The sequence below is a fragment of the Myodes glareolus genome, chromosome 2, assembly GCF_982192425.1.
Source record: "Myodes glareolus chromosome 2, mMyoGla1.1, whole genome shotgun sequence".
Classification (NCBI taxonomy): domain Eukaryota; kingdom Metazoa; phylum Chordata; class Mammalia; order Rodentia; family Cricetidae; genus Myodes; species Myodes glareolus.
In genome coordinates this window covers 115,087,815-115,101,669 of record NC_142027.1, presented here as the reverse complement: position 1 = coordinate 115,101,669, position 13,855 = coordinate 115,087,815, and the positions used below count along the sequence as shown (strand labels likewise).

Sequence of the window (13,855 nt, the reverse complement as noted above, 5' to 3'; positions counted from 1 at the left end):
AAAGAAATCTCGAGCTACCAGTCACCCAGACCGTTTCTGCTGAGGGCGTCTGTCTATGACCTAGAGCATCCGCAGTCTTGTGGGTCTGCATCAACGCACGAGAGTCTAGAGATCCTGAGCTGCCAAGCCACATCTCATGATGCACTTTATAATGTTAGTGTGTATACTAATAGAGATGCTACACTCTTGGTATCCTACAAGGGATATGTGGGGAAAATCACATGTAAGAAGCAGAAGAATGTCGTGGGAGGGGAAGGTACGCTGGAGCTGGCAGTCTCATGTTTAAGCTATGTGCAAAGACACTGGCAAGCATTGCTAGCTTGAAAAAGGCCGTGGTGGGGGTATTTACACCAGGGAAATTGACAAAAAGCTACAAACTGCCAATGCACACCTTAACTCGAGACCCAAAGCTGCCTACCAACACAGAACTGCTTATAATGGGCCTCCGTTAGGACTGCTTATTCCAGGAAAGTTAGCAAAGTCAGAAATAACCAAGGCATGCCTTCACCCTAGCCCCAGAGTGATTACCCAACAGCACTGCTTAAAACAGAGCATGGTGGGAACACTGATATCCTAGAAATGGTGAATGTCTAGCCTCCCGGCAGTGCCAGAGATATAACTCTGCTTAGAATGCACATGAACACCACAGCACTTAAACCTCATGAACACAAGTCATAGCATTTGCAAGGCCTACAAACCAGGCATTTTCCCGTGGGTGTACATCTTTGAAACCAACCTCGAAAAATGAAAAGTGGAAGGCAGTGGAGGCTCATGATTCATATCGCCGTCCCCTCTCATACAAACACACTCTCACGCACATTGTCTCGTTTGAGAAGATTTCTGAGAAATGTCACTATTGTATTTGACCATCAGTAACAATAAAACTTTTCATGCCCGATCAAAGGAACGCTTTGCCAAAAGGCTCTTTATTTCGTTCCCTTTTTTTTCCCCCTCACTTCCCCCCAAAAGAACCATTTGTTGGCTCCAAAGTACAAGTGAGAACTCAGATCCTAAGAATTTTTGTTCCATAGAAACTCTGAACGCAGTCTAAGAGAACAGAAACCACAGACCGCAAACAGAAGTACCCCATTGTTCACCTTCATCCAACCCTTTGCTGACTCTGCTCACAGTCAAAAGGGGGAATAGCAAGGATAATTCAAATCCCCGGACAGGCCCAAAAGCTACATTTTAGCCAAAATTTCATCCGAGCTTTAACCAGGAGAAAATAATGCCCTCTCCACTTCACCATCTCCCATTCTTTCCTGTCGGAACCAACTGGGAATAGCGTTGAGCTATAAAAATGAACGGTCCAAGCGGAGGGAGGGGGGACAGGAACAATCTAGAAGCTATATACACAGCTTCTTTTATGAGCAAGAGTTGACAGTGTTTGAAATTGGATCAAGGTCTGCAATAACATTTCAAGGGGATTGGATTCTAGGAAGTGGGGAGGGAGGCCGCGGGATGCTGGGAGATGCGGGGACAGATTCTATATTAAAAATCCCAGTGGCCCAGGCTGGCCTTCAGCCGCTACCCTGAGCAGTCTTCACTGCGTGGTTGTGTGATTATATACACGCGAAATAAACAAAAACCAGAAAGAGAGTAAAGGAACAGTTTCCTCAACCTTCAGTGCCAATCACAGGGAGGCTTTACTTGGTGATGAGGTTGGAGCCAGCAGAACTCGAGAGCAGTGGAAATGACCACGCCCTTCCTTCTCTGGGTTGAATTTTTCCTGTGAGGGCTATTTTACTCTCCAGCAGGGTGGTCCAGAGGGGGGCTCATCTCTTACATTTGGTTGAAGAAGCAGGGACCAGCTTGCAATGAGTAGGGGAGAGTCTCACGCATCTTTCATCTACCCCGTTACTCTGCCCGGTCCTCAAACCCAGGTTTTGGTTGAAGAGCCCCACAGATGAGTGGCAAAGAGATTCTGCTGCCTACTTTCTGATAATGGAGGGAGAAACTAGCAGGAGAAATAGGTTCCTAGGGGTGTCTGGGGAGGGACCCCGGCACCTGTCATAGGCTCCCTACAAACGAGGGACATCTTTAGCCTTTTTGTGTTTGCTTGCAAGTTTTAATTATTTCTTTAAGGATTTCATACAATGTATTTTGATGATATTCCTCCCAAACTCCTCCCAGTCCCAGATCCTTCTCTACCCATGCAACAACATTGTGTCTTCTTTCTTCTTTCTTTCTTTTCTTTCTTTCTCTCTCTTTCTTTCTTTCTTTCTTTCTTTCTTTCTTTCTTTCTTTCTTTCTTTCTTTCTTTCTTCCTTCCTTCCTTTCTTTCTTTCAACTCAATTGATTCCAATTTGCGTTGCCTCTATACTCTGGAATGTGTGGCCTTCTACTGTAGCATGGTTGACCTGCCAGGGACCGCATCCTTAAAGAAACCTGCCTCTCCCTCTCTCGGCAGTTTTCTGTCGCCAAGAGCTCCTCAGCTAAGACTGGGACTTCACGCTCGTCTCTCTGTCCCTGCTGGCATTCTGTCTGGCTTGAGCTTGGGCAGGTCTTGTGCAGCATATGCTGTCACAACCACTGAGACTCCGTTCATACAGCTGGCCTGCTGTGCCCAGAAAACACTGCTTTCCTGTAGTCATCTCTGCCTCTGGATTTTACATTCTTTCTACCTCTTTCAAACGATCCCTGGTGTGTGTGTGTGTGTGTGTGTGTGTGTGTGTATGTGTACATGTATGTGTGTGTATGTATGTGTTTGTATGTGCGGATATGTGTGTGTATGTGTACATGTATGTATATGAGTGTGTGTGTGTGTGTGTGTGTGTGTGTGTGTGTGTGTGTGTGTGTGATTTAGGGCCAAGCATACCAGTCTCACATTCTCTGCACCTTATTCACAGTGAAATTAACAGGCCCATGGATGGAGCAAGAAACCATCATTCTGAGTGAGGTAACTCAGGACCCAGAACGACAAACAGCATGCTTTCTCTCATTTGTGGATATTAGCTTTGAATCCTCAGATGTATATGCATCATCTGGGATACCCATGGAGGGCGCAAAATTTATAAAAAGTGCTGTAGAGAGGGATTCCCAAAGAATTCAGTGGTGTAAAGAGCCTCAAAGAGCTGAAGGGAGTAATGGAATGGAAAAGGGTTAAAGGATTGCAAGCCTAGCTGTTCTGTATCTTGACTGTGCTCATAGATACTCAGTTGTATATACTGTCAACGTCCCCCTGGTGATGAGACATACTAGGCTGGGGCTCTACCACTGAACCACGCCCCAGCTCCTCAATGGGGGATTCGAGGTAGGTGCTCTACCACTGAGCCACACCCCAGTCCCTCACTGGGGGATTCTAGGCAGAGGCTCTACCACTGAGCCACACCCCAGCCCCTCACTGGGGATTCTAGGCAAGTGTTCTACCACTAAGCTACGTCCTGAACCCCTCACTTGGGGATTCTAGGCAAATGCTCTACTATTGAGCCATGCCCTGTAACTTCTTTTGATTCTTTAATTTGAGACAAGGTTTTACTACGTTGCCCACACTAGCCTTGAACTTCAAATCCTGCCTAAGCCTCCTCATAAATGGAGATGACAAATGCATATCACCATGAACAGCTCTGGAAAACCCTAAGAGACAATCAATTCTCCCTTTAGAAGACTTGTGAGTCCATAAACCATGACTCTTTTGCATTTTTGTAAGGAAAACACATAACTAAAATAATAAAAATAAAATGTGAAAAAGATTTATGTAAGAATTGTTTCTTTAAAAATCGGGGACATGTCTTGCATTCTTTTGGGGTTTTTTTTGTTTGTTTGTTTTGGTCTGACTAAATATGGTCACATAAGACAAGGACAAAACTAACTCAGCATGCAGATTTTAATGTACTTAAGTTCCTTTTCTTTATTTATTCTCTTCAGTTGAACTTCAGAGTGTGTTCAGAAGGAGTATCTTAAACCAAAGAAAGCTGAGGTCTTCTGTTATAGATCAAATGGCAATTACTCTTTAACACTTTTACTTAATTCGCTTATTTGTCCACTCAGCAAACATCTACTACCTCAAATAAATCTGCTGAAAGAGGCAGAACGAAGCATGTAGAGTGCTGGAAGGCATAAGAATTGCTGAGGCTCAGTAATGCATAGATTAACTCCATCGTGCGATTTTCCGAACTTGCATGGCTTTAGGTCTCTCTCTCTCTCTCTCTCTCTCTCTCTCTCTCTCTGTGTGTGTGTGTGTGTGTGTGTGTGTGTGTGTGTATACACTTACACACGTGTGTAAAAGCCAGAGGACAACCCTAGGCGTCATTCATTAGGTGACATCCATCTTACTTTTGAGAGGGTCTCTGAGAACTGGTGCTCACCCATTGGCCTAGGCTGGTTGGGCAACAAGTGTGCGTTGGGGTGGGGTGGGGAGTTGTGTGCATGAGTGTGCACGTGAGTGTGGAGGCAAAGGTTAACTTCAAGGTCATTTCTGAGCTACTGTCTGCCTTGTTTTGTGAGGCAGGGTCTCCCACTGGGATCTGGGGCTTAACAGTTTGGCCAGTTTGGCTAGGCTTGCTGGCTAGGGAGCCCAAGGGAGGCTCCTGTCTCTGCTTATTCAGCTGTGGGATTATGTACACGCCACTGCTCCAGCCTTTACATGAGTACTGGGGATTAAACTTAGTTTCTCAAGCGACATGACGAGCACTTAACAACAGAGCCAACTCCTCAGGAATGGCCCATTATTAAACATAGAAATCTACCGTTTTCTAAGTCTTAAAGAATAAACAGGATAATATTTTTTTAAAGCATACACTGAAAAAGTCACAGGAGACAGAGAGGTGCAAGCTCCATCAGCAGATGCTACTGGAACAGACATGGGACCATTACCTTAAGGAAAGCCCATCTCTGGTGATACACAGGCAAGGAACTCGCTGCCTGATAGTTCCAGTTCAATGATTCCTCCCTCATAAATTATTTCAGAGTCATTTCCAGCACTGAAGTTGATCTACACCCATTTTCAAGACTCGACAGCCTCTCGGAAGAGAGGGAAATAAAGTATCAGCCAAGCTTAGCCAAGGTTAACAGAGTCACTGTTATTTCAGGGTAGCAGGGAGAGGGTGCCTCCCTGGCCTCATCATGGACACCCAAATGTTTACACGTGAATCGATGAAGTCCCCAGAGCTAGCATCTCCCCTTGGCAAACACCGTACACAACATGCTAACAACTTCCAGACTAACGAATGACACTATGTATCAAAGCCTGACACTCTGAGACCTGGTGAATGTTGATGAGTACAGACATCTCTGTGTCCCAGAAGGATTCCAGAAAGAGTTTCAAAGGCCAGGAGGTGTAAGCCAGACTACTGCAGTCGACTGAAGGCCTCGAATGCATTCTCTTGATGGGCGTGACCGAGATAAAGGAGGCCAGTTGGGTTAGTCACTCTTCCCGGTGCTGTGATAAATTACCTGATAAAGATGACTTAAGGAAAGGCGACTACTGGCTCGACTACTGGCTCTCCGTTCAAGGGCACAGTCCCTCCTGGTTGGTGGTGGCAGGAGTGTGAGGCAGCTAGTCACTTTAGATCCACCACCAGGAAACAAGAGAATGTTATTTCTTGGCTCACATTCACCCTTTTTATTCAGTCCAGGGATCCAACTCACGGGAAGGCACTGCCTACCGTTAGGATGTGTCTGCCCTGTTCATTTCAACCTTTCTGGTAACCCCCTCCCAGCCCAGCCCAGAGGCGTGTCTCATCAACGCTCTAAAAGGTCCTTAACAGCTAGATCAGTCATGAAAAAAGAGCTATGACAGTTACACTCCACGGGTCTCACTGTAACAATCTCTAAAGACCTCACCTAACAAAAAACGAACACATTCTGTGAGGACCTAGAAGTTGAGACTTTGATGCGTGGATTTGCAGAGAACGTCACCTGGGGAGCAGAGAACGGAATCCGAGAATCAAAACCATACCTATCTGGGAACAACGTCTGTATTCTTGTCATGGTGAGTGATGTGGGCATGGGAAAAAAATCTTTATAGCATATGAGCATAAGGTGCCCTTAGAGGCCAAAAGAGGGCATTGGATCCCTTAGAGCTGGAGTTACCGTTGGCTGTGAGCTCTCTGGGTCCTGGGAGCTGGACTTAGATCCTCTGTGAAGAGCAGTACACATTCCTAACCACTGAGCCATCTTACCAGTCCCGTCATGCCCCTTTCCATCATCACCGTTGTGTGTGGTAGGCAGGTCTCCCCAGGTGTGAGTTGGGATAATAGGAATACCCTATTCATGCCCAGGGCTCCCAGAATGGAGCGGAAGACTCTCTCATCATCACCCCGTGCCTCACTTTTACTCCAGCATGACACACCAATGTCACTGAGTGCCACACAGGTGTCCGTGGGACCAGGCTGAGGTAAATATAGCAACCACTGCTTATGGCTTCTCAGAGAGGGAAATAGAATTCAGGCGCAAAGATCGTAGAGCACGCTGGGTCTGGTAGGGCATGCCTTTAATCTCAGCACCTAAGAGGTAGAAGCAGCGGGATCAGACTATCCTTAGCCCTATATGAATTCAAGGATAACCCCATCTTACAAAGCCAAAAACAACGCTGGAGATTTAGCTCAGCTGCTACACTGCTTGCCTAGTATACACACATCCTGGGTTCATTCCCCAGCACCATATAAATGGGGCATGGGGTAGCTTCCTATAATCCTAGCACTGAGTAGGTGGAGGTAGGAGGATTAAGAGTTCAAGGCCACCCTTGTGTTGCAGGAGGCCCATTCTCACCATAAGTAAGAGAGTTTAGACCAGTGGTTCTTAATCTGTTGGTCACGGCCCCCTTTGGGGTCAAACAACCCTTTCGTAGGGGTTGCCTAAGTTCATCAGAAAGCACAACTATTTGCATTATGATTCAAAACAGTAGCGAATTTGCAGTTATGAAGTAGCAATGAAAACGATTTTATGTTTGGGGATCACCACAACATGAAGAACTATGTTAAAGGGTCATAGCATTTGGAAGGTTGGGAACCACTGGTTTAGACCAACCCCTACCAGAAGGCCAAGTGCAAGCAGGTCTAGATTCTAAAAGAGTTCTGGCCATCATCACCACTATTATTATTACTGTCACAACTACAAGACCAGACAGCAATCCGAGGACCCAGGAGGATGACATCAGCCGCTGGCAAACACTCCTAGAACTGGAGAGATCGCTAGGCAATTAGGGCTCTTGCAGAGGACCTGAGTTTAGTTTGCAGAAACCACATTGAGACCTGAGACCAAGCTTCAGTGAGCACTATACTCATGTGTACAAGGACATGGACACACACACACACACACACACACACACACATACACACACTGAAAAATATTTTTTTAAAGAGCTTTTTTCCAGAGGATCAAGACACTGCCTGGGGCGCTCAGCCTGCAGGTGCTGGGCCTGGAAGCTGCATGGCTCAACCTCTTTACAGCCTAAAATGGAAGTGAGGCCAACCAGCTCTGGCCAGGGGCCTGGACTGGCCAGCAAGCTGAAAACACGGAAAGAGCTCTCAAAGCTTCTGATGCTCTAAAAGATCAATTTTACGGTCTGATACTACTAGGTGAAACCAGACACGGGAATTTATCAAGCTCTCCGAGGACTCACAGACAAATAGGAGAACCATTCCCATCATGGCCCATCAGGGACCGGAAGGGTTTGCATTGTTGTTTTTTTACGGTACCGGGGATGCTTGTAACTCAAGCACTCTACCACTGAGATATATCTTCAGTTCTTGTTTTCTACTTTTTGTGTTGAGATATGCTCGCATGAAGATGCCCAGGCTAGCCTTGAACACCACCCTTAGCCCAGGCTATCCTTGAGCCTGGAATCCTCCCACCATAGTCTCCTGGGCAGAATTCTAAGGTCTGTACTACTAAGACTGGCTAGGGTGTTTGACACTCAACAGAATGTTGCCTTTATACACTGAAAGTTTTTTTTTATTACATTGTTGGTTTTTTGTTTCTTTGTTTGTTTGACACAAGGTCTGTCATACAAGACAGTCAAGCTGGCCTGGAGCTCACTCTAAATCCAGTCTGGACTTGAACCCACAGCAATCCTTCTGCCTCAGCACCTCCAATGCTGGGATTACAGATGTATGCCACCATGTCTAGCCCTAGATATTAAACTGTTTAAAACCCTTTAGAATCGAAGTAGTGTAGAGTCGAAAAAGAAAATGATTCAGAGGTAGGGGTGGGACTTAGTGCAGGCATGCTGGCTTCCGCAGGGTGCCGTGGGTTCAACTGCTGCGATGTTGGGAGTCCTAGCATAAGGGGAAAGAGTAAGGAGAGAAGTAGAACTGGAAAGAAAACAGGAGAAAGAAGAGGAGGGGAAAGAAGGAAGAGAGGAGGGATATAGAAAAGGAGGAACAAGGGAGGGAAAAAAGAAAAGAAGGAGGGAAAAGGGAGGGAGGGAGGGAGGGAGGGAGGGAGGGAGGGAGGGAGGGAGGGAGGGAGGCAGTGTTGCAGAATGATCAAATCTGACATAGAAGAGGAGGAGCCGAGCATTTCGAGGAACCTAGGTCCCTGGAAAACAGCTGTCTTTACTAAAAATACTTTCCTCAAATTTGCCTGCAGGTAGATTCCGCCCACTGAAATAATGAAAGCAGAGGCTGACTGTCAATCAGCTGCCTACTCAACTAACTTCTAGTGTCTTCCCAGATCAGACCCTCTCCTGGGGGCCAGATGGAAAGAAGAATGAGAGAGGAATGAAGACATCTGTTGACATTCCCGATGGGTATAGACATGGCCAGTCACTGGGTGGAACCCACAGCCAAGACAAACAAATCCCCTTAACAATGACCTTAATGTCTTCACCTCCCCATATAGGCAGCTTCACTCTTTCTGAACAATCTGCTACAATACTATACAACATCAATGGTTCAAGGGAAGCTATTCCATTGCATTCTGAGACTGTCCCTAAGGCCACCAGGGCAAGAAGAATTCTTCTTGTGCTTGGAAATATCTAAAGACCGGGGAGTGTGGCTCTGTGGTAGAACACCTGCATGGAATCCCCCGGTGAGGGGCTGGGGTGTGGCTCAGTGGTAGAGCCCCTGCCTAGAATCCCCCAGTGAGGGACTGGGGTGTGGCTCAGTGGTAGAGGCCCTGCCTAGAATCCCCCAGTGAGGGGCTGGGGTGTGGGTCAGACATAGAGAGAGATGTCTTTTCTATCTTCTCTTAATGTTAGAGTTAATTTTGGCATTTCATCTTAATATTTTTATACATAGGACAGAATAAGAGGCTGCAGGACTCCTCTTCCACATAAACATTTTTCCATGTTTTGAAGTTACAAGTATTAACTCTGCAGCTTCCTTCATGCTATAGAAGTGCCCTACCACTGAGCTACATTCCCCAGCCCTCTTTTCAATTTTCATTTTGAAACAGAGTCTCACTACTCGTCCAGGTTAGCCTTGAACTCACTCTTTTTCACAACCTCCTCTTGAACTTGTGATCCTGAGTAGCTGGGATGACAGGTTATCACTGCTGGCCTCCTTGAACACTTTAATGAGACACACTTCATGTATCCACACTCTGTTATCTTCAGTTTCTATAATCTCGGGCAACCGGGGCAAGACGATGCTGTCCAGCCAATCTTGGATAGGAATGGCAGCCAGACACCATTTCTCCTCCTTCTGTTTGGAGAGAAAAGACGTCCTCGCACAAAACAAGAATATACAACCAGGGTTCTAGTGAGATAGTTCAGTGGATAATAGGGCCACTTGTTAGCAGGACCAATGACTTGAGTTTGAGCCCCAGAAACTACATAGTAGGACAGAACCAACTTCACACACACACACACACACACACACACACACACTTACACAATACATATGGAGGTAGAGAGGAACACAATCACTGTTCCATGGCTAAAACAACACATTTTGTGTTTTCCAAATTCCATATCCCACTTACGAAGACACCTGCAGCTTTATTTAATTCCTGGCTTTCAACACTTATTTGAGCATAAAGTTCCTAGATGCCCCTCCTGCGGGGACTTCCTGCCGCTTCTGCACTGAGCCCTGCATTCCATGCTTGGAGTCTAAGGCATGTGCTATAACATTAAATATCACCAGAAAGGGCTTCATGCTCAGCCTCCTCTCCTATGTCCTGGGGACTCACGACCTGAATATCAGGGGCAAGAAGCACGTGAAGGCTGGCACGATAACTCAGTAAGGACAGGCATTCACCCCGCAAGCCGAGTTCCATCCTATGAATCCACACAAGGGTGGAAACGCAAAACTGTACATGCTAAGTAGTCCTCTGACCTCCACATGCGCCCTGCGCTCCCACCCTCACAGCCTGTCACACACACATGTACACATAGAAAGAAAATCACGAATCGTCACGTGTGACATTCCTTTTTCCTACAGATTTATTTATCTTTTTGTAATTATAGATGTAGTGTATGTGTTCATATGAATGTGACTGCAGGTGCTCACGGAAGCCAGACCGTGTGGGTCCACGGAGCTGGAATTTTAGGGTGCCGTGCTGCTGCCCAACCTGGGTGCTGGTAATCTAACGTGGATCCTCTGGAAGACCAATATACACTGCTAACTGCTGAGCCGCAGTTCCAGTGCCCTTATCCCATGACCCATCAAGTCGTGTTTCTGTCTATGTCCTTTGGATCTTATGTGCCTTCCCTATTGCTTCACCTGGCTTTCCACCTGTCAAATGCTTGTAGTACATCAAATCCCAGCACAAACGACACCCCTCTGAAATTCCTCATGCCTCCAAAGGGACTTGTCCCGGCTCCTAAGACCTGGGACCTCTGATATCCCCCACGATGGTTAATACCATCAGTGCAGCAGGAAAGGGAATCATTGAAGACACGAGCCTTTGCATGTGTCTGTGCGGATGTTTCCACAGAGTTTAAATTGAGGCGGGAAGACCCACCCTGAATGTGGGCGGCGTGATCTCACGGTCTGGGGTCCTGCACTGAATGAAAAGGGGAAAGTGAGCTGAACACCAGCGTCTATCCCTCTCTGCTTCCTGACTATGGGTGTCCCGTGACCAGCTGCCTCACACTCCTGCCACCATACCTTCCCCACTATGATATAACCCCTTTGTTAAGTGGATTTTTTGTGAGCTGTGCTGCAACTATGAGCCCATAGCTGTCTTTATCATGAGCATGGAGAACTTCTAGGTTCATGCTTCACTCCTTCCTGGATCTTCAGAGTCTAGTGTGGGGCTTGCCACACAAAGGGGACTTTATGTGTTGAACACAGCTCACTTGTAAGCTACCTTTATCGGAGCTTCATGAAAAGAAATGAATTAAACCTTATCAGGCTAATGAGAAATCGTGGAAGGGTTCACGGAGCATGAAATGCTCTCTCCTGGACATGACTCGGCTTCGTGCTGTGGGGATTCCAGAGAACAGCGAACAGCTTCAGATGGAGCGGTCAAAAGTCACGCGGTTCTTCTGACAGATGACAGGGCGGGAGCCTCTGAACTCTAGGAGACATGATCATGTGTTCTACCCTAGAAGAAGCACCTACAGAGCACCTGCCTAGAATCCCCCAGTGAAGGGCTGGGGTGTGGCTCAGTGATAGAACACCTGCCTAGAATCCCCCAGTAAGACTCTTGTAAGTAACCCCTCGTCAATCTTTCTGGGAATAAGCCAAATAAACACATTGGTTCACCGTATTTGGACTCATTTCTTGGGTCTGTCATTGGTGTATTATCTGGGGTAAAAAGACATTCATTTACATCTCCACAAGAAAAGTCACATCACAGATGGCATGGAGACAGTAGCCCATGATATAATTCCTTCTTGATCACATCTCAAAACAAGCATAAAATCAACTGTGGGACCTCCATGAGCTAAGCAGGGACCTCCGACATTTCCACTGTTCAGAGCCATCTCCAGTCTTCCCACTCCCACAGAAAGGAATGAATAGAAATACTGACTGCTAAGGGACCTCACACAAGCATTCTGTATGAATACAGACTTATCTCCCTGAAGCCAAGGTTACCTGCTAAACCCATAAATATGAGCGGCAAAGCCTGATACAGAAGCCTTATAAAAATCATATCAAATCCACAGCTCTTACGCAGTATATTATACAGACAACTTGGTCTTTTTTTTTTTTTTTTTTTTGCTTCTACTTTTCCCCACTTTGATGAATAGCCACTGGAAGTCCTGTCTTGGGTGAAGAAAAAAAAATAGCCAATCATTTTTAGAGAAGAATAATTCATTAGCTAATCCACCTACTTAGAGAATTTATTTCCAAAGCTGAACTTTAGAGAGGTTTTATAATAGATGCCCTGACTAATAGGAAGCAGGAATATGTCCCAGATGGTTAATTGCATTTTATCATTCCTTTTAATAATAGTTAAGAATAATAAGACAACTGGTGTGAAAAATGAGAAGGTAGAATGAATTAAATTGAAATATCCTGCACCCATTTCCCCCCAAAAAAGAACACGCTGGAGTTACACCAGAGTCCTTAAATATCAGCTTTTAAAATTAGTGGAGCCTACAAATTCTGAGCCACACAACAGAACTGATTTCTGCGTTAATCAAAGAGTCCAGAAGTGGCCAAGCTGAGTGCTCAGCCACCCAACACAGATGGTATCTCAGGAATTTCTACAACAATGCAGGGCAGGGGTCATACTTTCAAAGAAACTCGTTGACACTCTGAAATGTTCTCTACCTGAGTCATACCACACAGCCCCTTCCTGGGGGATCCTAGGTTCTCCACTGGAGTCATGTCCGCATAGGCAAACACGCTGCCACTGAGATATGCCCCCAGCCCTTTTATAAATACTGCTTTGAGACAGGGGCTCACTGGGTTGCTCGGGCTGGCCTTGAACTCCCTCTGTAGCCCAGGCTGGCCTGCAATATCAGAACACTAAGAAATATATACACCCCTCAGGGCAAACACTTGGGGATTAAGATACCCAAGACTCAACCTAGTTTCATCCCCCCACCCCATTCACCCACATTTCAATCCACATTAAGACGGGAAGATTGAGGATACTGAGCTAAGCAGACAAGATCAAGCCCTCACCAATGCTGTTCCTTCAACCGGCGTGGCCTTCAGCTGGAATAGCCCTAGTTAACTTCTGAGAATCCCCCCGCCCGCCAGGAGTTATCTTCTCTGGGACCACACTGTGGATAACACTCCCGGTGGAGATTCCTCTCCCAAGTCCACTGCAAGGCCATGTGATGGTAATTTTTAATTACTAGCTTGGCTGCATTAAGGACAGCCTAGGGAATTAGTGTATTTGTCTGTAATGCAAACATTCAGAGATGTTGACAGGAGGCAGAAGCCCCGCCTTCACGTGGGCCGCACCATCCTATCAGCTGAGGACCTGGACTAAACAAAAACGGAAACAGAAGGATCCAACTGGATTCTACTATTCATTTTTTTTTTCTGCTTTCTGGTCTTAGAAAATGTTAGCAAGCAGCCCCACGAGGCTGCTACTGATCCTCTAGCCCTGAGCCGCTCCCACTGCCATGTCTTCCTCACTATGACGGCGCGTGTCTTCCTCCAAACGTGAGCCACGTCTTGACCAGAAAAGCTTCTCTCTGAAGTGGTCAGCAGTTAATGCAGAAACTCATAACTCGTCCAAGTGTTGAAAGATAGTGACCACTGGGTGCTCAGGCTGAACTGGGGCATCTGTATTAACCCCACCCCTCCTAGCCCCACCCCTCCAAGATTCAGAGTGTGTCATGAAAGAGGAGGTGGGATAAAATGTAAGCCCTGAAGGCTGGGGAGGAGTGCTGTGACTTGCTGTCTTCTGGACACAAGGCCATTGAACTCATAAACTCACTGCCACTATGGTCACGTGCACAAGATCAGGATCAGTTAACGTTCTAGCAGGCAGTACTAATCAGACACAGTGGGTTATTCACCAAAGGAGAAAACATTAACGGGGGAAGGGGAGGTGTTGGGGG

At 46.4% G+C, this 13,855-nt stretch overlaps 1 protein-coding gene across 1 annotated transcript in view; it reads right to left on the bottom strand.

The window, feature by feature from the left end:
* Galnt17 (polypeptide N-acetylgalactosaminyltransferase 17) overlaps positions 1-13,855 on the bottom strand; it is a 425,585-nt gene that overhangs the window by 322,779 nt on the left and 88,951 nt on the right. The gene's annotated exons all lie outside the window — the stretch shown is intronic.